The 27472-nt window shown below is 35.1% G+C and overlaps 1 protein-coding gene and 1 pseudogene across 5 annotated transcripts in view; one reads left to right on the top strand and one right to left on the bottom strand.

The window, feature by feature from the left end:
- The window catches only part of KIAA0825 (KIAA0825 ortholog), a 553950-nt gene that overhangs the window by 424404 nt on the left and 102074 nt on the right, over positions 1–27472 (bottom strand). The gene's annotated exons all lie outside the window — the stretch shown is intronic.
- On the top strand, positions 14–640 carry LOC122733572 (annotated as a pseudogene).

Here is a 27472-nt window from a genome sequence, read left to right on the forward strand (position 1 = left end):
TGGCCCCGGCACCATGGGCCATCATCCCACCCACTGTTATAGGTACTGTAAAAATAAGCTGTACCCAAAGCCCCGTTTCTGCAGGGGAGTTCCTGATGCCAAGATTCGAATCTTCAATCTTGGTAGAAAGAAAGCCAAAGTGGATGAATCTCCACTGTGTGGCCATATGGTGTCAGATGAATATGAGCAGCTGTCATCAGAAGCCCTGGAGGCCGCTCAGATCTGTGCCAACAAGTACATGGTAAAGAGTTGTGGCAAAGATGGCTTTCATATCCATGTGCTCCTGCATTCTTTTCATGTCATCCGCATCAATAAGATGTTATCATGTGCTAGGGCTAATAGGCTCCAGACTGGCATGCAGGGCGCCTTTGGGAAGCCCCAGGGCACTGTATCTCGTGTACACATTGGTCAAGTTATCATGTCAATTCGAACCAAGGTCTAGAATAAAGAACATGTGATTGAAGCTTTGCGGAGAGCCAAGTTCAAGATCCACATCCCCAAGAAGTGGGGTTTCACCAAGTTCAACGCTGATCAGTTTGAAGATATGATAGCTGAGGAGCGTCTCATTCCTGATGGCTATGGAGTTAAGTACATCCCCAGCCGGGGCCACTTAGACAAGTGGCAAGCATTCCACTCGTGAGAAGTGTTGTGCTGTGGCATCAACTTTTCGCAGGCTTATGTCTAAATAAACTAGATAACTGCGAAACAAAACAAAAGAAAAAAAAAACCTTAAATAGAGACTGGCCTTCACTCACCCTGTGCCAGCATAAAGCTGAGAGTACATGGCAAATGTAATGGGGCACTGGCCAATGAGCCCAGTCCTTTTGAGCATGTGCAAAGTACTTGACTAATCCAATCTATTATGTGGAAGACAGGAGGAGACTTCCAGGGGTCTTGAGGATGTGTAATAGAAATGTCTGAGAGAGAAATAGAGCATGCACGAACCATCCTGTAACTAGTTCTAGTTTGCCAGCTACATGATGAAGAGGAGACTTCTTGATTGCCTTGATAATCAAAGCCAGGGCCATTCAAAAATCACTGGTTGAAAAAAATTAAAAATTTAAAAATATATATTACTAGTTGATCAGAAGCTGTCTCTTCTTTTGATCTGACCCTTTCCAACAGGCTGTGTTCCAATGACAAAAAAGAAATAACATTGTAGAGAAGAAGCTTTGGGTCCTACCCATCCAAGGCAGGCATGAGTCCTGTATACAAACCTCAGTTTGCCTTGACATTTATTCTTTTGTTTGAGGTGAAAGAGATCTGAGATGACTAAGACTTTGTGAGCTTCTAAAGATCTGGGAACTGAGTCTATGCCAGTTCTAGTAGCCAACTCTATCTAGCAACATTTGGATATAAACTTGGTGGGCAGCTCTAGGTGGTGCAGTGGATAAAGCACCGGCCCTGAATTCAGGAGTACCTGAGTTCAAATCCAGCCTCAGACACTTGACACTAGCTGTGTGACCCTGGGCAAGTCACTTAACCCTCATTGCCCTGCAAAAAAAAAAGTAGGATATAAACTTGGTAAGACCAATAATATATAGAAACTGCTTTAAATCCAAGTCCACTTTCCCTAGGGCCTGAGTATGACAACCAGGTATGGGGGAGGGAGGATATTTATAAAATTATTCTTGCTATATCTTCTAAGTAAATACCAATTTGTAAAAGATAATCAGTGTTAATTGGTTAAATGGAACTAGGAAGTTAATCACTGGTGGCTAATAGTGGGGGGGAACATACAGGAACTGTACTTGAGCCAATAAAATTAGGAAGATGCAACCCCAACCTCCAAAGGGAGAAATAGTTGTCCTCACTCTTGGAAAAGTAAGGGTAGAGTCAATCCCTATATCTGGTAAGCACTAGACATAGAAAGATATACTCAAAAAGATAATAATCTGATATGTGTTAGAGAGGGGTAAGGGAATTGGAAGGGATAAAAAGTATAGCTGAATACAAATCGCAGAAGGCAGAATGTGACAAATACAAAGGGGAAGTCCAAACAGTGTGCTATGTGAAGTTTCCTCAAAGATTAATAAAAAATTAAATGGTAAAAAGATATGAACATGCAGTTTTTAGACAAAGAAATCAAAGTTCTCTATAGTCATATGAAAAAATGCTCTAAATTACTATTGATCAGAGAAATGAAAATTAAAACAACTCTGAGGTAACCATCTCAAACCTATCAGAGTGGCTAATATAACAAAAAAGGAATATGTTAAATGTTGGAGGGGATATGGAAAAACTGGGACACTAATGCACTGCTGGTGGAATTGTGAACTGACGCGATCATTCTGGAGAGCAATTTGGAACTATGCCCAAAAGGCTATCAAACTGTGCATACCCTTTGATCCAGCAATACCACACTACTAGGTTTATATCCCAAAGACATCCCAAAAAAGAGAAACAGACCTATTTATACAAAAATACTTATAGCAACTCTTTTTGTGGTGGCTACAAACTGGAAATCAAAGGAATGCTCATCAATTGGAGAATGGCTAAACAAACTTGTGGTATATGATTGTAATGGAATATTATTGTGCTATAAGAAATGAAAAACAGGATGATTTCAGAAGGGCCTGGGAAGACTTATATGAACTGATGTATAGTGAAGTGAACAGGAGAATGTTGTGCACAGTGACAGCAATATTGTTTGATGAAGAACTGTGAATGACAAACAACTATTCTCAGCAATACAATGATCCAAGACAATCTCAACTAATGATGAAGCATATTATCCATCACCAAAGAAAGAACTGATATTGATTGAACACAGACTGAAGCATGCTATTTTTCACTTTCTTTCGTTTTTTCTTTTATTCAAGTTTTCTTATACAAAATGACTAATGTGAAACTGTTTTACATAATTGCACATGTATGAGCTATATCTGATTGTTTACTGCCTCAAGGAGGGGGGAGGAAAAGGAGGGTAGGAGGGATAGAATTTTAAATTAAAATGTTTATTAATTTTTTTAAAAAAGACTAATAAAAATGCAGAAAGAAATGTCCACAAACTAGATTGGTGCACCTTGATTAAGTACATCTGAAGAGCAGGGGTTTTACTGATAAGGACTGACATCAAAAGTGAAGATTTTTTTTGTATGTAAAAAAAAAAAGGCAATCTAGTTTCAAACTGCATTGCTGCTAAAGGTATGCCTTTTAGTTCTCACACTGATATTGATTCTTATAGTGGCATGAAGAAAGAGGGTGGAGGAAGAGAAATTCTGTAGGACAAGACAAGTATATCCCTCACTCTAGAAATATATACTCTGCTTCTTGCAATTGCTAATGTATCCAAGATCTAGTCAGCTACAGTTAAACAACCATAATAATTCATGTCCTGACAAAATAGAGCATCCACTTATTTTTTTAAAGCACAGAAACAGGAAGTAGCTAGGTGGCTCAGTGGGTAGAGCACCAGCCCTGGATTCAGAAGGACCTGAGTTCAAATCCGGCCTCCGACCCTTGACACTTACTAGCTATGTGACCATGGGCAAGTCACTTAAGCCCAATTGCCTCACCAAAAAAAAACCAACACAGAAACAAATGAAGCTTTCCTTAACATGGTAAATAATATATAAGTAAAACCAAGAGCTCACATTATGCCTAATATCCTGAGGAAGAGACAGAAGACACGTGCCAGGCGAGTGAAATCACAGCTATCACCTTGACTACCACCTCCCTTGGTTGGAAACAGTTCCAAACTCAGAGCCCAAGAACCCCAAGAACTTCTGAGTGTCCCAGACCACCAGCTCTGCTTCTAACCTAGCTCCAGAAATCATCCAGGATATTAATCCTTAGAGATGTGAGAATTGGTGTGTACTTGTGCAGGTGCTACAATAGTCACTGAAGAAGTAAAAAAGAAAGTTCTTGTCACGAAAATCTTTGGCATGATCAAATGGTTCAAGATAAGAAAATAATATATTTTAATCAGTGGAAATAGTAATGAAGATGTTATATTACTATCTGGGATGCCACTGCTGCCTAAGTATCATGGAAACTTTCCATCTATCTTATTTGTATCTCATATGTTGCCTCCTCCATTAGAAAGTGAACTCCCTGAAAGAAGCGACTATCTTGCTTTTCTATCTGTGTTCCCTGCACTTAACATAGTGCTTTGTACACAGTAAGTGATTAATAAGTGCTTTTATTAATTCCTAATAAACACTAGAGGTCTTTCCAATAAGATCAGGGATAAAGTAAGGATGTCCACTGTCACTGATACCATTTGATATACTTGTAGAAATGCTTGCTAAAGCAATAAGATGAGAAAAAGAAGTTGGGAAAATAAGCATATACAAAAGAGAAACAAAATTGTCACCTTTTGCAATGTAATTACTAAGAAAACCCTCAAGATGCAACTAATATTAATTAAAACAATAAATTCAGAAAATTAGCAGGATATAAAATAAACCAGGCAGCTGCTGGCAGTGATTAGAAAGTTAGACCTGGATTTAGGAAGACTTGATTTCAAATTCAGCCTTAGACATTTATTGGCTATATGACCTTGGGCAAGTCACTTAACATCTGTTTGTCTCAGTTTTCTTAAATATAAAATTGGTATACTCACAACACCTACCTCACAGCTTTGTTGTAAAGATCAAATGAAATAATATTTGTAAAAAGTGCTTAACAAAGTACTTAGCACATAAAAGATGGTATTTAAATGCTTATTCCCTCCCCTGCCCCCAACCACAAAAATCATCAGTTTTTCTATGTATTTATTACCATAAAAAAGCAAGGATATAGAAAGAAATTCCATTCCATATAACTAGAGAATAGATCAAGTATTCATTCACCCAGATAAAATCCATTAACTCAGACACCCACAAGAATAAAAATGTAAAACACTCTTTAAAGATATAAAGGAAGACTTAAATAATTATATATTGTTCATGGTTGGTCTATGTCAACATAATAAAAATGATAATACTACCTGAATTAATTTATATATTTAATGCTACATTGAAAGATTGTTTAAAAGAAATAAAGTAATACTAAATTCATCTTAAGTCACAAATCACTTGCAAGTACAAGGAAAATAATAAAAAAAGGTGGACATTAAAGCTAGCAGTGTTATGTCTTCTATTATACTACAAAGGAGCAATCAGCAAAATGATCTAATAGTGTTCTTAAAAAAAGTCAATTAGTGGAACAGAATAGGTATACAAGTAGCATAAAATTTGACATACCCAAAGCTACCAAATACTAGAGTAAGGACTTACTATGCAACAAAAACTACTGGGAAAATTGGAAAATACTCTGAGAGAAATTAGGTTTAGACCTATATACTATACGGCTTTTTGTAGCATGTTAAAAAAACAAAACAAACCCCCAAATTCCAAATGCACGTATGACAGATATGAAATGTCATATCATAAACAAATGGTAGGAGAATGTTAGAAGACACATTTTGTAACTATGAACAGAGGGAAAGTTCTTAACCACTCTGATAGAGAGGATAATAAAAAATAAAACACAATTTTGATTTGGAAAATTGAAAAAGTTTTAAATTAACAAAATGAAGATGAAACAGCTAGGAAACTGATTTTTATACCAAATTTCTCTGATAAAAACCTGACATTTGAGATATATAGGGAATTAATATAAATGCATGCAAATAAGAACCAGTTCCCAAAGGATAAATAGTGAAAGGTTATGAATAGTTTTCTAAAGAAGAAATCAAGTTATCAACAACCATATGAACAAATGCTCCAAATTACTAATAATAAGAGAAATGTAAATATGAACAACTCTGAAGTTCCATCTAAGACCCATAATTATGTTGGCAGACATGACACAAATAAAGGAAAATGACAATTGATGAAGGTATTGAGAGCAGATTCAAAATTCAGATTTGCTGGAACTATAACATGGTACAAATATTCTAGAAGGCAGTTTGGAAATAAATCGAAAGACATTAAACTATGGATACCTATGTATGTATATAAACTATAGTACTAGGCTTATGTCCCAAATAGGTAAAAAGCAAGAGGGAAAGGAACCTTTTTTTTGGTGAGGCAATTGGGGTTAATTGACTTGCCCAGAGTCACACAGCTAGTAAGTGTTAAGTGTCTGAGGCTGGATTTGAACTCAGGTCCTCCTGACTCCAGGGCCAGTGCTTTATCCACTGTACCGCCTACCTGCCCCGGAACAATTTTTAAAAAACATATATTTATCATAGTATTTTACATCACAGAAAAGAATTAGAAGCAAAGTGGGTGTCCATTAACTAGGGAATGGTTGCAGAAATTATGACATGGATATTATTATGCCAGAAGGATTGATGAAAGGAACAGATTCTGAGAAACCACTGATGCTGAATAAAGTTAGTAGAACCAGAAGAACAATTTATACAGTAACAAAAATAATGAAAAACAAAAAAACTTTGAAAGACTTAAGAATTCTGACCCAGGGAATGAACAATCATGATTCCAGAAGACTAGAAATGAAACATGCTTCACATTTCTTGGCAGAAAAGGAATGGAGTAGAGTTGCAGAAGGAGATATGTATGTTCAGGCACGATAATATGAGAACTTATTTTTTCTTGTCTATATTTATGTTACAAAGAAGGGGTTCTGTTTTGTGGGGGGAGACTTGACAGAGGTCAGTAATAATGATGTGCAAACAAGAAAGTAAATAAACAATACAGGGGGCACCTAGATGGCGCAATGGTTAAAGTGCTGGCCCTGGATTCAGGAGTACCTGAGTTCAAATCCAGCCTCAGACACTTGACACTAGCTGTGTGACCCTGGGCAAGTCACTTAACCCCCATTGCCCTGCCAAAAAAACAAAAAAAAACCAAAAAAATAAAATAAACAATACAAAAAAAATTAAAAAGAAGAAATGAGAGTCAGACAAAAAAAAGAAAAAGAAAAAGAAAACAGTTCAAAGGGGATGGAAACAAGTAGCATGCTATCTATACAACTTGTTAAATTTAATATATGCCCTAAAAGAAAACAAATTTTATGGAATCGAGATTGATAGTTTTATATGGAATCATCTTTTTCTGTTCATTTGAGTATATGGAAATGTTAATTATGTTACTATTAGTCAAGTTCATAATAAAAAAAAAGAAAATCTTTAAAGAACTAACTCCTCTTTCATAAACCTCATTGTCATATACAAGTTGAGTTTAGCTTTAACCTTTTATGGCATGGATGTAATGTTTATCACAAACTTCATTTACAGAACACTTGTTGCTAACCATTGCGGGAAGGGTGGAAGAGGCTAATCCCCTCTGGAACCCTTGGAATTAACCAGACAACCTAGGACATAGAATGATGATGCCCACCAACAAAGAGGTAAGCTTTAGAGCAAAGGTTCATAAGCTTGTTTGTATCACAGACAGCTTTGATGGACTGGTAAAATCAATGGACCCCACAAAATAAAATACATAATGTTACAAAGAGAACCAATTATATTGAGATATTGTTATCTATGCAAATACGTATATATTTTAAAACTTCACTCAACCTGGCAGCTATATAAGCCATTCCTATTACTGTGACTCTACCTATGTAATAACACAGACGCAACTAGTTCATGAACCATCCGTCTCTCCATTGTGTCTCCCAACTCATCTCCTGCATAGCACATAATAAATCTTTATTTTACATTCCACTCCTCTTCTCCAACTACAGTATCAATTTTTGAAGAGCAATTTTGCAAGCTGCTGAAGTGCTCTGCAGAAAGGGATTTTCTTTTCAGGGCCAGATTTCTTTCCTTTGATGAACATTTTAAAATCTATTCTGAACCTGAAAATGCAGAGCAATGTTAAATAGAGTACTGTGGTGGAAACTGCTGCATAAAAGTTTTTAATATTCAGCAATAGCAGCTGTGGATTAGAAGAGTAATCATATTCTGAGGTGGTGAGAGGGTGTGAGCCATATGGATATAGGGTACTACCTTCACCAAAATGAGTCCCTGGACCCTACTAAAAGTTCCCCAGACTATTAGAAAGCTTTGCCTTTCCCTTTGAAGGAGGCACATAAAGCAAATATCTCCTTTTATCACGGACCAATCCCAATCCAAATGACTGAAAAGAGAGATGGGTCCACCTTGAAGTTATACCCGTGGGACAAGGAATTGGGGGCAGAGGTGGCACTAGGGAAAGAAAAAGGAGAACTTACTTTTACAATGATTTCTGTTAATGGTTTATGTCACAAATTTGGCTATGTTGTCTGTTAACTAAACCCAATCTTCAAAGATAGCCAAGTTCTCCCAACACTTAATCTCATACTAGCTGCCAAAAGTTGCCAGTATTAAATTAGCAAGGGATCTGACCCATTCTTCTTTTGGCAAGTATATAATGTCCCTACTTCCCTTCTTTTTTCAATTTCTTTTCTTTTTTTCTTGACTTTGAAAACACTACTGGAAATATCTGAATCCTGTTGTGGTCACCTTTAGACTTTCCACTTTAAAACATTATTGAAGAGATGCCTACATTAGAATTTAATTAGAATTTGGAAGCATATTTAGGTCTATTATCTTTGAGCATTTTATCAGTTGACTTTCTTTTAGCTTTCTTCAAGTTTAATGCCAAATTGAAAAAAAAATTAAGACAAGCAAACAATTTAGTTAAACCTGTTAATCAAGACATACATAGTAATAAAAATGGGTTTGAAATTCTTAATTACAGTAAGGCTCATCATCAATAAAATATCTTTTACTGGCAAGATTTTCCTAGGGCATAAACATCATAAAATTTACTTAATATACCCATCAAGAAACATTTATACTACCTCCCAACCCCAATACACAGTTGCCAAAAAAGACAATTAAGACTATGTAGAATCATAGATCTAAAGCTGGAAGGGACCTCAGAAGGCATCTAATCCAGCCTCTAATTTTTACAAATTTACAAATAAGGAAACTGAGGACCAAGGAGGTGAAATGATTTATCTCAGATTACAGAGATAATAAACATTAAAGGCAGAATTTATAATGAAATTTCCACTGTATCACCCCGTATCTCTAGAGGAAGAACCTGATCTTCTAATTGCAAACTGGTATTTCATTTGAAAAATTAATATGCCTCAAAAATTTAAAAGCTTCTTATCTGAGTTTATTATAGTTTTAATATAATTTGATAAAAGTATTTGAAAGTTCGGGGGCAGCTAGGTGGCACAGTGGAAGAGCATCGGTCCTGGATTCAGGAGGACCTTAGTTCAAATCCAACCTCAGACCCTTAACACTTACTAGTTATGTGACCCTGGGCAAGTCACTTAACCCACATTGCCTCACCAAAAATAAAAAATTTAAAAATAAAAAGTATTTGAAAGTTCAAATAAGCAAAAACGATGCTGCCACCTAAAAGATTAGATTTTAAATGTCTGTTGCTGCTAAATACTTCATAAGTAGTTTCTAATTAGATCACAACTTCTTTTTTTTGTTTTTTTGTTTTTTTGTTTTTTTTTAGTGAGGCAATTGGGGTTAAGTGACTTGCCCAGGGTCACACAGCTAGTAAGTGTTAAGTGTCTGAGGCCGGATTTGAACTCAGGTCCCCCTGACTCCAGGGCCAGTGCTCTATCCACTGCACCACCTAGCTGCCCCTAGATCACAACTTCTTCAAGAGAAATTAAGCATTTTTCTTATACTCAAATATAAACATTATTGGCTCCCATTTTCAGTCTCTGAAGGACAGATGTATGATACTTATATGTTAAATATAAAAATAGATAAGTAAGATAAAAATGTTTTGTATTTCTATATAGCATGCAATATTCTGTACTGCTCTATAGCACTTAAATTAAAAAACTTATTATTAGAACAGACAACAAGATAGGGCTTATGGTCAGGTAAGTATTTCACTGTTGTGAAAAGAAGATGATCAATCCTTTCTAGTTAGTACCTGTTATAGTTTTCACCATTAAAAGATATAAACTTATTATTTTATATTCACACTTTAAATGAAACTTTGAAGAAAGTTAATGTTAGACGTTACTTTCTTTTTATATGAAAGTACTGAGGCATTTTTCTTTCTTAATAAACCATTTGCATACCCCTCTAACTCTCACAGAAGCATATGATAGTTTGAAATGATCTTTTTTGGGAAATCAATGTGGTATAAAAACAAGATCATTAGACAAGGAATCAGAAAAGATGGGTTCAAGCCCCAGGTCTGCACTGATTAACTGTGACCTTGGGCAAATAACTAACTTTTCTGAGTCTTAGCTTCCTAATCTATAAAATGGGATACTACTACTTTTACCACATCTCATACAGGATTATTATAAGGACCGTATGAAATAAGGCATATGAAGTGTTTTGTTACCCTATATGTGAGTTATCAGTACTATTTAATGAAGCTTTCTTGATTGGCTGTCAAATGGTAAGACTGACTCCCCTTTCAAATGGACTCACAAATAGATCTGTGATGTTATCATAGTTGGTGGCACAGTGGATATAGTGCTAGTCAGGGAGTCAGGAAGACCTGAGTTCAAAACTGACCTCAGACACTAGCCATGTGACCTTGGGCAAGTCACTTTGCTTCAGTTTCCTCAACTGCAAAATGGGATAATAGCACCTACCTTGTAGGGTTGTTATGAGAATCAAATACCACAGCGGCTGGTATATAGTAGGTACGATACAAATGGTTTCCTTCCCCTAATGATGCAGATTTGCCACCTATCTTTGCTTTCCCATTCTAACTAAGGATGGCTCACAGGTTCCTTGGAGAGGTAAATAAAGGAGTACATGGGGTTGATTTTATCTTGTGCCCAAATGAAGCAAGAAACATAATTTAATCGAAAATTCATTCATACCATATTGTAGTGCTCCATGATAAATGTATTTGTAAAAAAAAAAAAGATTGTTGTGAAAAGAATTGCAGTTTATATACTAACACATATTTGCTGTTGAAGAGTAGAAAATTTGGTAAGACCCAGAAAAATAAATCAACAAACATTTCAACAGTCAGTGACTTTAATACAGAGGTAGGTATAGAGAAAGATAGTGAAAATGCAATGGAAAATATGAGTTAAGAACAAAGAGTAAGGAAAAAGACATTACAAAATTATTTATAGCAGCTCTTTTTGTGGTGGCAAAAAAAAAAGGAAACTGAGTGAATACTCATAAATTGAAGAATGGCTGAAAAAAAGTTGTAGGAAAAAAATAAATGAATGAAATAAAATGGGGGCAACTAGGTGGCGCAGTGGATAAAGCACTGGCCCTGGATTCAGGAAGACCTGAGTTCAAATTTGACCTCAGACACTTGACACTTACTAGCTGTGTGACCCTGGGCAAGTCACTTAACTCTCATTGCCCCACATAAATAAATAAATGAAATAAATTTTTTTAAAAAGTTGTAGGATATAATTGGGATGGAATCCTGTTGTGATGTAAGAAATGGTGGAGATGGTTTCAGAAAAACATGGGAAGACTTCAATGAGCTAATACAAAGTGAAGTAAGTAGAACTAGGAGAACATCCTCTGATCTATACAATGATCCAAGACAATTCCAAAGAATTAATGATGAAAAATGCTCTCTAATGGAATGATTTACATGACTTCATGTGTATAATGCGTATACTCTTGCTTGCCTGCTAAATGAGTGGAGAAAGGGGTGGCAGGAGAGAGAAAATTTGTAAATGAAATATTTTGTTAAAAATTTTTAAAAAGAATAAGGCCAAAAACCTGTAGACTACACATATGACCCATGCCAACACATCACGAATATTTTCAGTGGAAAAAAACTAAGGCATTGTCAGTGGACCTAGGAATTAGTATGATTATTCTGGAAAATAATTTGTAATTATGCAAATAAAATGGCTAAGATAGCCATACTTTTTGATTCAGAGCTTCCACTGCTATGCATATACCCTAAGGAAATCACTGACAGAAAGAAAGGTTCTACGCATAGCAAAATATATTTTTTAAAATAAAAGTAATTTATTATTTTCCAGTTACACATAGAGATAGTTTTCAACATTTGTTTAGATAAGATTTCCAATTTCAAATTTTTCTCCCTTCTTCCCCTCCCTCCGCCCCTCCCCTAGACAGCAGGTAATCTGATATAGGTTATATATACATAAAAACATTAAACATATTTCTGCATTAGTCATGTTATAAGAGAAGAATCACAGCAAAAAGGAATAACCTCAAAAGAGAAAAACAACACCAAAAACCAAAAGAAATAGTATGGTCCAATCAGCATCCATATTCCCCGGTTCCTTTTTTTTTTTTTGATTTGGAGAGCCTTTTCCATCATGAGTCTTTTGGAACTTTCTTGTACTGTTGGATTGGTGAGAAGAATCTAGTCTATCACAGGTGATCAACACAAATGTTGATGATACTGTGTATAATGTTCTTCTGGTTCATAGCAAAATATTTCAAGCAGTACTTTTTGAAGTAGCAAAGAACTAGACACAAAGTAGATGACTATCAGCTGGGGAATGGCTAAACAAATTAAATTCATGTAATGGCATTTTAATCTACTATAAGAAACGAGTGTGATGAATGCGGAGAAGCATGGAAATATTTACATGAAGTAATGCAAAGTGAAGTAAATATAGTCAAGAAAACAATCTACAGGGGGCAGCTAAGTGGTGCAGTGGATAAAGCACTGGCCCTGGATTCAGGAGGACCTGAGTTCAAATCCAACTTCAGACATTTGACACTTACTAGCTGTGTAACCCTGGGCAAGTCACTTAACCCTCATTGCCCAACAAAAAAAAAGAAAAGAAAAGAAAACAATCTACACCACGACTACAACAATGTAAATATAAACAATAGCCAAAACAACTAAAAACGGAATGCTATAAAATTATAAAAGATAAGAGTGGATCCAACAAAGAGATATGAGAATGCACCTCTCCTGGTTCCTTTGAAGAGGTGAAGGGAGGAGTCCATGGGTGGAAAACATGGCAGAGAGAGAGAGAGAGAGAGAGAGAGAGAGAGAGAGAGAGAGAGAGAGAGTTGGTTCTGATGATTTTTTTTTCTCTTTCTTTTAAAAGAAATCTTTAAGGAATGGCTTTCAGGGAGAGTAGAAGGCAGGAGATACAGGGGTAAATATTGGCAATATAAAAACAAAATCTATCCATAAAATTTATTTTTAAAAAAAGGAAAAAAAAAGAATGAGAGGAACTGAGCATGGCAAATACCAAATAACATAAAAATGAAACTGATTATATTTTAATATATAGGGAATACTCATTTTTGATGAGGGAGTAATTCCAGAATAATTTATCTATGTATAGCCAGTTTTATTTAAGTAAAAATGAAAGTTAACAGAAAACTAGAAAAATAAAAGATAAAAAAATTGACAAGCAATTAAAGGAACTCAATCCTGACTTACTTAAACATGTTCCTGGTGCCAAAACATATAAGTTTTGTGAATAAGGGCATCATCATTGGTTGTAACAGTTTTACACTGAAATTCAAATAATATAAATTAACTGATATAATTTAACTGATGTAAAGTGAAGCCAAAAGAATCTGAAAACCACCACTTGATTCACTGTCGAAAGTTATGGCAGCCAAGGGCAAAATCCAAGCAGAATATGAACTCATTTATAAAATCTTATGGAGAACATGAAAGATTGTGAGCAATCGTGCCTCATAAAATAGGGAAAAGCATGGGAGGGAAAGAAACTTTAAAGAAAATTTGACAAGAGATACATCTTGGCAAAGTAAACTTAAAGGAGAAGGGAAAAGAACAAGCATTTACTAAGCACCTACTATGTGTATGATATTGTGCTAAATGCTTTACAAATATCTCTCATTGAGATACTAATCTTGAAGGCCTTTAAGAATGGACTGGAAGGACAAAAAATAGATGGAAGATAGAAAAGATTTATTGACATTTTTTTGTTTGTTTGTTTTTGCAGGACAATGAGGGTTAAGTGACTTGCCCAGGGTCACACAGCTAGTAAGTATCAAGTGTCTGAGGCTGGATTTGAACTCAGGTTCTCCTGAATCCAGGGCCAGTGCTTTATCCACTGTGCCACCTAGCTGCCCTCTATAAAGACTTTTATAACAAATTCTTTTTACCTTAAAGAATGTTGAGCAGGGGTGGCTAGGTGGCGCAGTGGATAAAGCACCGGCCCTGGATTCAGGAGTACCTGAGTTCAAATCCGACCTCAGACACTTGACACTTACTAGCTGTGTGACCCTGGGCAAGTCATTTAACCTCCATTGCCCCGCCAAAAAAAAAAAAAAAAAAGAATGTTGAGCTCACAACATTTGAACTCTACCATCATAGCCTCAGATATGCTTCTTAAGGAAGTAGAAAAGGCATTGATGGGGGAAAAAAGGCAAAGTAGTGAGACTAGACCAAGAAAATACAGAGAACATGCTGGCTGGAGGTGACAATTTTGCAGATATTGAGCAATTGATCCTCAAGGTTTCTAAGGAGGGGAAGATACCAATGTCAAAAAAATATATTAATCCCTCCCAAAGGTAATCAAGAGAATGTCAATAACTACTAATTTCTAATCTTCATAAAAGTTTTATGTAAACAATTTACACATGTATTGAAGGTATATCCTTCACGAGGGTATTAGAATATATCCAAGATGAGACTGAGAACCTTGAAGAAGTCAAAACAGAAGATTATTACCCAACTCTAGTGATTATCAGAGATTGAAATGATATACGGTCAGGAGAAACCTAGAAAGCATTATTAGAGACTATTAAGTTTCAGGCCTTAAAAGAGACAGGTGGTATTTTCATCACAACTGCCTATTGAAAGTAAGGGATACAGGGGCAGCTAGGTGGCGCAGTGGATAGAGCACCGGCCCTGGAGTCAGGAGTACCTGAGTTCAAATCCAGCCTCAGACACTTAACACTTACTAGCTGTGTGACCCTGGGCAAGTCACTTAACCCCAATTGCCTCACTAAAAAAAAAAAAAAGAAAGTAAGGGATACAGAATGGAAAGGTAAATGTGGTAAATAAATAATTAGTTAACAAGATGGGGTCTAAGAATAGAATTTTAATTTCTAGAACATCTTAAAATGAAGGAATAAAAGATTTTAGGCAGGAATGGACTAGGCCTAATAAGAGATGAAAAGAATGTAAGGTGATGAATTTGAGGCACATTCTTGGACAAGGCCAGAGTATGAATTTGTTTTGATTGACTGTTATTTATTACAAGGGTTGTGGTTTGTTGTTTTTTTGTTTTGTTTTGTTTTTGATGGGGGGGGGGGATATTTGGCAAAGTGAGGATGGGAATAGAAAAGGCAGATAGTGATGCCTAAAGGGAAAAAGAAAAGGAGTAGGTCATTTTAGTATTTAAAATAAATGCACAGGAGCAGCTAGGTGGCACAGTGGATAGAGCACCAGCCCTGGAGTCAGGAGGACCTGAGTTCAAATCTGGCCTCAGACACTTGACACTAGCTGTGTGAACCTGGGCAAGTCACTTAATCCCAATTGCCTCACCAAAAATAAATAAATAAAGTGTTTAAAAAAAAATAAATGCACAGATATGAATAGAAGAACGTTTAGAGGGAGATACAGACAAAGCAGGACAGTTTTGAAACAAATGAATTGAATTTATTACATATACATTTTTTAAAAATACAAGATATAAGCAATAAAGTTACCATTTCATATACAATCCTCTTCTGTTTTATTTAAATAAGGAAATGTTAGTGCTTGTTGGTATTTGTCAAGTTTAAAATAAAAAGCAAAGATTATTTTTAAAATATAAAAATATTTGAAATTAAAAAAAAAAGTTGCCATGGCATACATTGTATTCATATACATTCTGTACAAGGATCTGAGAAATGCAATTGATTATAATCACTTTCTTGTGGTTTTTTTTTTTTTTTGGTCAGGGCAATGGGGGGTTAAGTGACTTGCCCAGGGTCACATAACTAGTAAGTGTCAAGTGTCTAAAGCCGGATTTGAACTCAGGTACTCCTGAATCCAGGGCTGGTGCTTTATCCACTGTGCCACCTGGCTGCCTCATAACCACTTTCTTGACCAAACTTTTCTGGACAGTGTTTCAGGCCTTTGGGGAAAAACTAATGCTTATATTTAAGCAACTACTACACATTTCACTACTCACTAATTAGAGCCCAATTTTTCATTTGCATAAGGAATGTTAAGTGGACAGTGGAGGGTCAACTGCCTATAGCTCACACAACATAAGAGAACATCCACACATATATTTTAGCTACCTCCCTATGGATGGGTAATATAAATGTTAAAAACAATACTTTCCATCTAGAGTCCTACATTGTCCTCTGTAAAAATTTTTTCTATGTCTGGTTATTTTTCCATCAATTTTCAGATATAATTTCTGCCAATTTTCTTCCTTTTTTTTTTTTGTTGTTAAACGTGATTATCTTTAATGCCAGCAAAAAAACCAACCAACCAACTAAACCCAGAGTTAATTTAGTCTGGTTATTCTAAAATATTAAAATTTGGAACATTCTGACCTTGTAAGTTTCAAATTGCAACCACAATTTCACATTAATGATTTCTTAAACTTGTATGCTAAGTGATAAGCTATTTTGTTAAATACTGAATACAAATTGTGTGAAAGGAGAGATTAATGACTTTCAGCCTCCTATTATGAGAAGCCGAGATGGTCAAATGGAGGCCAAAGTCCACTATTATCCTATCTTATTGAGTTGGCAGCGCAATAATTGGAATTGCATGGCCATTTTCTTTTGTTCTGGGATAGCTAAATGACACAGTGGATAGATCACGACACTTGGAGTCAAGAACATCTGAGTTCAAATATATACTCAAACACTTAATAGTCATGTGACTCTGGGCAAGTCCCCTAGCCTCTCGTTTGCCTCAGTTCCCCCATTTGCAAAATTGGTCTGCTTCACAGGGTTGTTGAGGATAAAATGAGATACTCTTTGTAAAGTGATTTACAAACCTTAAAGTATTATATAAATTCTAGCTGTTATTATTGTCCTCCTAATAAAAAACATTCAGGTTTTATATGAGGCAGACTTAGAGGAAAAAAAAGGCGTAGGCTTTAGCTGGACCAATATAGTAATATATGTTATAGGCATACTTTCTCCTCTTGTAAAATATACCCAGAGGCTGCCAAGAGAAGAACACATCAGAGCATATAATAAGGTTAAATTTTATTTTATTTCTACAATATCCTATCAGTGTGAAATGGGATTTCTTGATTCAGTTAAGTCATGGTAGATTATCTGCTTCTAAATAGAATGTATATTTATAAAAGACACCAATTTTCCACTTTCTGAGCCTTAAGATTCACTATACTTTTTATTCAAGAATAATGAAATAATCAATCAATCACTCAAACAAGCACTGGTTAAGTATCTCCTATGTGCCAGGTACTGTGCTAGGAACTGGATTTACTAAAATAAAAATACAACATTCCTTTTGTTCAAGGAACTGAATGAATGGATGAATATGAAAGAATGGATGTATGAAACAAAAAAGCACTTATCGTGTGCAAAGCACTATGGAAGTACTCAGATTGCAAAAAGACAGTTCCTGTTCTCAAGGAATTCATTCTAAGGAGGGTAAAAACACACAGCAGGAAGTCAGATGGAAAGGCCCTGTGGTCTCTGGGATATAGCTGCAAAGTAGGTGATAATGCATATTCTTGAACATCGTTTTTATTTATAATCATATACATTGAACCATTTGACAATGCCAACAATTTTGGTGGTGAGAACTTTCTTTTCTGGGCTTTCAATCACTGTGATGGTTGAGGAGGCAGAGACCTCAATAAACCTCAGGACCTCAGAAACACGAGCCAAGATGCATCTGCAGAAGGGTTGCTTCTTTTTTGTGAGGGTGCTAAGCTGTCAGCAAGACCAGTGTGTGTGTGTGTGTGTGTGTGTGTGTGTGTGTGTCCCTGGGTTGGGGGGGGGGGTTGGAAGGGGTACTGCCAGAGCTCTTGGGCTTAACAACCCAATGGAAATAGCTGGTCAGCAGTTGGTGTTAGTAGTGGCAAGGAAAGTGGGCCTCTTCTCTTAATAATTTCTTTCCTGAATGATAGTTACAAAGTCCCATGTAAAATCTGGGCCAATGGTCTTGGTTGGGAACACTGCCATTCCCAAAGAACCTACACATCAGTAAGATTTGTATTTGTCAAAGGTAGATGGTAATTTTGATGGTCTCAAAAAAAAAATCTACACTCCATCTATAAACCATAGAAATTTTAGGTATGAATAATGAATTTATGATGGATACAGAATGTATGATCTTATAAATGTAACCAGTGTCCATATTATATCTAATATCTCCCTCAAATTACTATCTGTCTCTGGGCCTATGGTTATTATTTGGAGAACAGAAAGAAGAATGACAGAATACAGCTCATGGTTGCCTTGTTTTCCTCCTTGTTCACTGGGAAAATGTGAAGACTGCCTCAAAGTCATACGCTTTATGGGATGAAATCATGCAAGAAAATGAAGAGACATTACGAAATTTAATTCCTGACACACATGGGTCTACCTTTGCCTCTTTTGTCTCTTTGCCTTGAAGACATAAGACTGGGAGGAGCAGAAGAAAGGAAGGGATACTCAAGGCTGCTACTGCTGAAGTCCAGACTATAGAAGTGGTTGTGTAAAAGCTGAAAGCAGACCAGGAGAAGAAACAGGGATACCAGTTTTGGAAAGCAGCCAACCAGAGATCAATGACTGGAGGCAAGTTTGGACTGTTGGCTCAAACAGACAACTCCTGAAAAACTCATTGGCTGTTGAGAGGCCTAACTCTATCTCCTTTGATTTCACTGTTCTAATCTAGGGTTTGGGGTTGGGCTCTGTTTGCCAGCACCAAGTGTCCTTACTGCTTTGTGTCCTTTCTACAACCTGGGCGCTGAAATCCTAGACTGTGGTTGAGGCAAAGTTGCCATACAGGGGCATGAAAACATTTCCTTTTGTACTTTCACTATGTTAAATCAATTATGTGGCTACAGAGGGTTGATTATATGAGCAGTAAAAAGAGAGTGTGCCACTGACTGAGGAAAAAAAATCACACGTAGAGGGATAGAAGAGCCAAATTTTATTCGTTTTCCAATGATTGGGAGTCCTATTTTATCATTCTCTAGTCTGGATCTAAACCTGGCAATAATGAATTTTGTTACCCTCCTAGGCACCTAAAGCTGTGAAGCAGTGGAAATCTCATGCATGTACACAGGAGGGATTACTGCAAAAAACTATGGGACCTTGAGTATATTACCACCTGGTGGAGAGATCAAGTACATTCCCTAAGCTTAAGGAAGGTAGCCCAGCAGCTATTGATAACTGTAGCGCCTCAAGTGTCCCATGCAGCATATAGCTCTGTTATACATACTTATTTTACTTTATAGGTATAAAAACATCATCCCCACAATGACTAAATGTTTGAAATTTCAAAAAACTCTCGAAAAAATAAAAATAAAGTTTACAGTGCTATTTCATCAAGAAGTATCAATGCCCAGATTCTAATTGCAATTCAGAATCCACAGCTAAATCATGTAGTGAATAGAGTCCTAGATTTGGAGTCAGGAGGACCTGGGTTCAAATCTTCCTTTAGACACTTATTAGCTATATGACAATAAGCAAGTCACTTAACCTGTTTGCTTCACTTTCCTCATATGTAAAATGGTATCCCATTACCATTTGGTGGTGAGAACTTTCTTTTCTGGGCTTTCAGTCACTGTGATGGTTGAGGAGGCAGAGACCTCAATAAACCTATGGTTGTTGTGAGGATAAAATGAAGCGACATTTATAAAGAGCTCTGCAAACCTTAAAGTATTATATAAATGCTAATGATGATGATGGTAGAAATATTAGGCAAACTGCAGAAATATGAATTGTTATTTATTCTTATTATTAATAAACTGTTAAAAAGTGCCCAGAAGTAGATTACTAAGAAAATGATTTTCATAAAAACAAGAAGCAGCCTGGTGTTGTGGAAAGAATACCAGCCTTGGGGTCAGCAGAGACCTGGATTCAAATCCTACCTGTGACAGTTTACTTAAAGTTTGTCATTAATGTACAAGCCATTTAACATCTCAGAGGCCAAATTTCCTCATTTGTAAAATGAGAGTAATATTTCTTTTTTTTAGTGAGGCAATTGGGGTTAAGGGACTTGCCTAGGGTCACACAGCTGGTAAGTGTTAAGTGTCTGAGGCCGAATTTGAACTCAGGTCCTCCTGACTCCAGGGCTGGTGCTCTATCCACTGCGCCATCTAGATGCCCCCGAGAGTAATATTTCTAATAAATATGTCACATAGCTGTTGCAAGCAAATGAGCTAATGTGTATGAAAAGATTTTTTAAAATCTTTGTTACTTGTGCATCATCGACATTTTAGTACTTTTATGGTACTCCAAGGTTTAGAAATCACACATTATCTCATTTTGCCTTCACATTAACCCTTGAAGATAGGTAGATGCTATTCTTTCCCCCATTTTAAAGATGAAGACACTGAGGCAAACAGAGGTTAAGTGACTTACCCAGGGTCACACAATAAGTTGAATTCACTATAAATGCATTGCTATCTGAGCATGAAAATCAGTGAAAAGTCTAAGGCATAATGTTCCATCGACAAGTAATAAAGCTAGTTAAAAAAACAGAAGTTTTGACTAAATTAGAAATGAAGTAGCTTAATAATGTCAAAACAACCCACTTTCGCCACTGTGTATGGGGAGATTTTTAAGGGGCACATTTCTGAAGCAGCATATGGGGAGTTACATGCATAAATCCCATTAACAATAATATGTTCCTCTGCTCCTGGTGATATTAACTTTTAAGTGATGACATAACTATTATAACAATCCTGCATTTATGACAGCATTCAACTACACACTGTTTCCTGAACAGAACAAGTATCTAAGCAGTATTATTCTTTCACTTGCATTTAGTAATGATATATTTGGTCTTACAGGCACTAGTCTCAGTTCTCCCCTCTTTTATGTTGCACTGTGGTGTGTAATTTTTTTTTAATAACTGTATGTTTAAAATAATTAGTACTGCTGGATATAATCACTAATTTCCTAAAACTGCAAAAGGCAACTTAATATTTCTGCATAGCAGCTGTAATACACAATATTACAGAGAACTAAATTATTACAAACAGTGCCAGCAGTTTTCTATACACAGTACTTAAGATAATTATAAAAAATCATCTTCATTACTGCATGCTAGCATTTTTTTAACAGTTTAATTTGGATAGGTTACAAAATACATTCAAATCACACAGATATAATTACTGTAAACCAAGAAGCTATAAAATGTTCCCAACCAAATCCCGTTGACCCTGTTAATGTCTGTTCCTTGTTAATCTAAGGCAAACATTGTTTGTAGTGTGCATTTGTTATAGAATATGAAAAAAAGAAAGGAAATCCCTGAACAGTTGTTATTGATTCCAGCGTTTACCGACTGAGAGTTAAGCGCTGTTTACAAAACAGAACAGATGCAGATGCTGACAAAAAGGTAAACAATTGTTGCATGGCTTACTGCCAGAATCTCAACCGATATATTAAACTCCAAGTGAAGCACATTTCCCCTATGGATTGCACTTATTGCCACTTCATTTCCTATGTGCTCTCTCTCTCTATTGCTGTGCCTGCCACTAAGCTATTTCCAGTTCTTCGTTGACCCCTGAGGCCTGGTGCTACCTCACACAGCCATTAGTGAAGGGAATTGCATGTGTCTGACACGGCCTGAAACCAATTATTTGATATTTTCTTCAGAATGATGCCCAACTCTGTTGGGAATGAGCAATCATGAAATAATTTACCTCCTGATTTAATTTTTTCCTGCACAAATTAGTTGTAGACTGAGCTAGCTATACACAGCTGCCTGTGACATATCTCTGTCTTATCAAGATTATACTTGAAATGATGAAGGGGGGTCTGAATTGAATAGGTTGGGGAATCCTGCTTTAAAAAGGCATTGATGAGTTTATCAGATATACTGATCACATGTACTCTCTGTTGATTGAAAATGACAGAGTCATAAAGAACTATCAGTGTAGGAGAGGAAACCACAAGGATGAAAAACCTTATCAGGCTGTTTAATGGCTTTAAACACCTGTCTGCTTCTCAGTTGTTTTAGCTCCACTGAAACTTTGGGCTGTCACCAAAAACCAAAAAAAAGAACCAAAAAACCCTTATTTTGAAACCATCACAATAGTTTTTGAGTTGGTAACCCCTGGTGTGATTTTGGGTATGATGACTTTTGTCCAAAAAGCATAATATCTACTATTTGTCCCTTCCAGAAGCATAATCACTTACTCAGTACATCTATGCTAGTTGTATGTCACAGAAACAGAGTAGAACAAGGGATTAGAACTTATCTATAAACATGGAAAGCATGTATAAATTTGCATGTGTTTAATGAGAAGAGTGAGTCTGTCAAAGAGAAAGAGAGATGTTAATGCCAACTACACAACCTCAATAAAGACGACATGAATCTCTTTGGAGGGAAACACTGAGCATAGAGCTTTAATCAAATCTGCGCTGTAATATCTTGCCCATAAAGTAAAATAAGGATTTTTTTTCATTTATTCACACTGATTCCACATTAGATGTTTGCTATCAAAGGCTTAATAGTTCTTCACTGTGGCCTTTTCATATTTATCTTCAGTGTGCAGGCTCAGCAAATGTGATACATACACTATTAACTGTGAACTTTGTGATTGGCATAGCCATGCTTGAAAATAATAAGTAACCATTAAGAAGTACACGAAAAAAGCAACTTCTTAATATGTGGGAAATCATACACTTTTTAAACAGAGTTACAAAAATGAACAATAACAATCATATGACTGATATAAATAAATGTCTTTTAGAGGAAATCTTTTAAAGACAATTTAAGACTAATTTTCTAACATTGCTCTCTCTCAGCTCTCCCTGCTCCTCCATGCTCTCCCAAGTATGATTAGGAAATCATAGTTGGAGGATACTGTTTTTACTTTCAGGATAGATTCTTATCTTTTTTTTTTTTCCTCAGGTTAGATTCTTAAGAAAATCTGGGTGTACCACTACCCTACCACTTTAAGTGATCTTTAATTTCATAGGTATTTTGTTCATGGAAACGAACAGTAAATTAGAAATCTAATCCTAGAGGAGAAAAGGGCATTTCTAGTGCTATCTCCAAATTAACCTATTATACTGATTTTAGAAAAATCATAAAACATCTCAATTTCAATTTTAAAACTAAACTCCTTTCTGCTCTTGATGTGGTCATAATTCTAGAGGCTCCTAAACTGGCTAACATGTAGTTCTAATGTTCATCTATTTAAAGATTCCTAAATAACAGATGCATTTTCTCTCTTTATAAAGAATTTCACAGAGAAGTAATGACAAGTCAAAAATGGTGACAAACTTTGCTTTTAAAGGGGGAGACACATTATACCGCACTTAAAGTTCCCTATTTCCTTCTTTTTGCAATTTCGGAGCTACATTAATATAGGCCAACAAGAATGAGCATTTTTGTCAAACTGGAAGCAAATGCGACATACATGTATCAGCAGAGTACAAATTCAATTCTGAGAATGGCTGAGGCAAAGGAGTGGTTTTCTGGAAATCCATGGGTTGTTTTTTTTAAAACATTTTACACAAGACAAAGGATTATACTCTCGTCTTAATGCATGGGGGATTTATGTGTCTAACTCTCATTAATGCTAATGGTAGTTTTGTTTGAATAAATCCCTAAACAGTGAGATGACGATGTATACTCCCCAAATAATACATCAGATAAGTATTTTTACAATCCTATGTGTGAAAGATGCTGTTCCCCTTACAATTCAGACAAAAGGGGTAAACTATTCCCTAAGTATTGATAAAATTACACAACATTTTCTGAAACAGAAAAATTTCATATCAAAATCAGATTTTCCCAGATATTTCAATGATTACAAAGTATTTGCTTCCAAATAGCTACAATTAGCAAACACTGTTATACTCAGTAATTTTTTCACTCTTTGCTTAGAACCCCTAAGTTTTTCTCCTAAGGGTAGAAAAGAACATCAGTTTTATTCTTTCCCCTAATCATTATGCACAAATACTATGTTCTTCCAAAACAAATAATGATCATAAATGATATGGTATTTTTTCATAATATTTTATTTTTTCCCAGTTACATGTATATGATACTTTCTTTAATATAAATTTTCTGAGTTGGTTTTCATAGCAAAGTGAGTCAAGGTTTTCATGTTTACAGTTTAAGTAATTCTCTTTTCAAAGTTCCAAAGTTGTTGCCTACAATTATCCCATCCTTTCATAATAACCATGGCAATATACTCCACTGCTTAATAATTGCTTAACAGTAAAAATCCAAAAGTTACGCTCTGTTTATTGCTTAGTAAGTTGACTTTTACTTTTAAAGTTCAAATCTAAATTTAAGCAACAAGATTTTAAGTTAAACAACTATCTTTTATCATGACTATTTTTAAAAGCCAGTCAGAAAAATAATGACCAAATATTAACAAAGAATTCGATATCATAATCAAACAGTTTTAAATCAAAATCACAGAACTAAAAATACATTATTAACACTTACTAATATGTAGTTCACTTCATAACATCAAAGAGCCATTTTACATAGTGAATTAGGAGTAGTTAGGAAGGGATTAGAAAATTCAGGATTCCAATTTTCTAGTCAACATTTTTTTATTTATAGTAATCATTCCAGTTCATATCTTAACCACAAATAATTATGTTCTAAAACAAATCTAATCACTATCAGAACTGCAGGTTTTTCAATACTTTCCTGGTTGGTTTTATGTTCTACAATTTTTATCTTGATGGTGAAGGACAAGAAATTTTTTTTCTAGTTTAAAAAACGATTTTTAGTTTATTTGTTAAAAAAATGTCTTTCTAAGGTATGTAAATTTTGTACTGACCTCTGACTTCCCAGGAGAAATCTATTAATGGTATTTTAATATAATAATTAAAGGAAAGAGTAAAATAGACATTCCTTCTTACCCTTAGAAGGATAACCCAGGCATTCTGAGGAAGGAGGGAGAAAATAATTGAATGTAACAGCATTTGCTGATTGTAGTTACTTGTAAACAGAATGTTAGTAAAATTAAATCACATTCATCTTTCTCTCAATTCTCTTCCTATATTTATTGCATAAAAGTCTTTAGAGTACTGATTCAGGGACTTTATACATTAAAATAATAATTAGGACACCAAAATTGAGTTCACACAGGGAAAAAAATTATATGTATTCATACCTAGTCCTATATATATATACAATATAAACGCACATATGCAATTACATATACTATACATGCATATATGTATGCACAAGCATATATATACATATATATTATATAAATGATGCCATATATAGCCATGTCTGTATATGGAGGAAATGCATAGTCTTAACCAAGTAATAATTTTTAAAGATAGCAAAAGTATTTGGAAAGACATGTTGAATTTCTGTAAGAATTAACAATGAAGAATAAGTGACATTTGCAAAGTGACTTAAAGGGTGCAAGTGACTACTCACAACAACCCAGTGAAGTATCATCTCCCATTTTACAGGTGACAAAATCAAAACTCAGATAAGTTCAGTGATGCTCCATGATTGTCACGGGTAGGTCTGCCTCCCAGATCTCTGCTGATACCACATCCAGCATGCTCTCCACTTCACCACACTGACCACTTTCCAAATTCTACTGCCAATCTTTATATTGATCCAAGAAAGCAGTGCAATCAGAACAGTGGAAAGAACACAGCTCTAGAAGGCAGATTATCTAGAGCCTAACGCCAGATTGGCTTAAGAAATTCATTAATTTTCTAGTGCTACTGCTTGTAAGTATTAAAAAATAATTTTTGCCCAACTTTATTCACTGATTTTATGTCAAAGTCAAGAGATAACATGTGAAAGTACTTTGAAGAAATTATAAGCTCTCTAAATATATACTTTTGTGACTACTGATTAAAGTCAAAAATTCCTTTAAATTGGCAGTAATCAAATTACTTTCAAATTTGATAGTCTTTTCAAGTGTAACTTTTCAAGTGTAACTTAGTCTTGATTATTTTACCTATAAGTGTTTAATACAAGCCACTTGATACTTCTAAAAAAAAATCTACATTCCTATTTATGCCTATAATATACCCATTAGGTATATCTTTTTTAAAGTGAGGCATTGTATCCTTTAAGAATTCAAAAAGCATTACCATTTAGACTACAACTTTATGTGTTTAATATAGCTTTATTTTCCTTTCAAAATTACAATTAACTTCCAATTGCAATAATACTATTCTATACTACAGGGCAAAACCTAATTAATTAGTCCCCATAAAGACTAAAAATATTAAATCTTTCCCCTATGTAAGCCCCTGATTTTTTATGACAAATTCCTATAAAATTTTATCTTATCTATTAGAAAATTCAGAATCTATTAACATAGTATGGATTTCCACTATGTTCCTCTCACAGTTTCTTCTAATATTTCTCCTAATGCTCAAATCCAATTAAGTGTTAAGGTAGATAAATAACTTCTCAGATAATAAATATGTGCTCTGATTTCAGAGGAAAATATTCAAAAATATGGAAATTACAAAACATGTAAAGTGTTTTCTAAAATAAGAAAGAAGATTGTTTTAGAAAAGGATTTGCCTAGTGAAAATATGTTTACCTGTCATTAGATGGAATTATTTTACAGAAATTAAAGTATTTTTGAAATTAGGCTTGGAAACTGCAAAATATCTGTTTATAAGAACTTGAATAAAATCAATTATTTAAAATGTTTGAATCAGACAGATAGATAGGTTTACCCTTTGAATAAAGTTATTTTACAAAATGTTTTATAAACAATTCATAACATTCCATGGACTATGTTTGGGGGACAGACAATCTTCTGGAGTTTCCCAATATAAACGTGTGTGTGTTTTATTTAGAAATCTCAATGAAAATGTTTTATCCAATAAGATTTAGAGCTCATTAATTCCAGATTCATTCATTTAACCAATAGTTATCATCATCATTATTGTTGTTGTTAATAATCCTAGCTAGCATTTACATAGTCCTTTAAGTTTTGCAAAATATTTTACATGTGTTCTATCATTTGATCTTCACAACAACCTTGTGAGGCAGGTGCTTTTATTATCCCCATTTTACAAATGATGAACCTGAGGCTGAGAAGTTTAATGACTTGTCTGAGGTCAAACAGCTAAGTAGGTGTCTGCAAGCTCAGTTTGAACTCAGATCTTCCTAATTCCAAAACCAGCTCTCTCTCCAGTGAGCCACCTTGCTACCAAGCCACTGTGCATTGGAAACTCTATCAAGTATCATATTTATGCTCTGTTTCAGTTCTCAAATTGTGACTTTGAATTTTAAGCATTAAAATTTGATCTATGGTACATATCTGATACATTTCTTTATCTAGAAACAATTCTGAAAAGTCTGTGTGGTCTAGTGGATAAAGAGCCACACTCAGGATTATGAATGCCTGCAGTATCTACTTCACAGGACAGGTATAAAGTTCAAATAAGATAGTTTACATAAATGCCACTATGGAAGAAGATACAGGATCAGAGATTCAGAAATGAAGTAGCCTAAAAGGCCATTTTAGTCCAATTCCC

The sequence above is a fragment of the Dromiciops gliroides genome, chromosome 1, assembly GCF_019393635.1.
Source record: "Dromiciops gliroides isolate mDroGli1 chromosome 1, mDroGli1.pri, whole genome shotgun sequence".
NCBI lineage: Eukaryota > Metazoa > Chordata > Mammalia > Microbiotheria > Microbiotheriidae > Dromiciops > Dromiciops gliroides.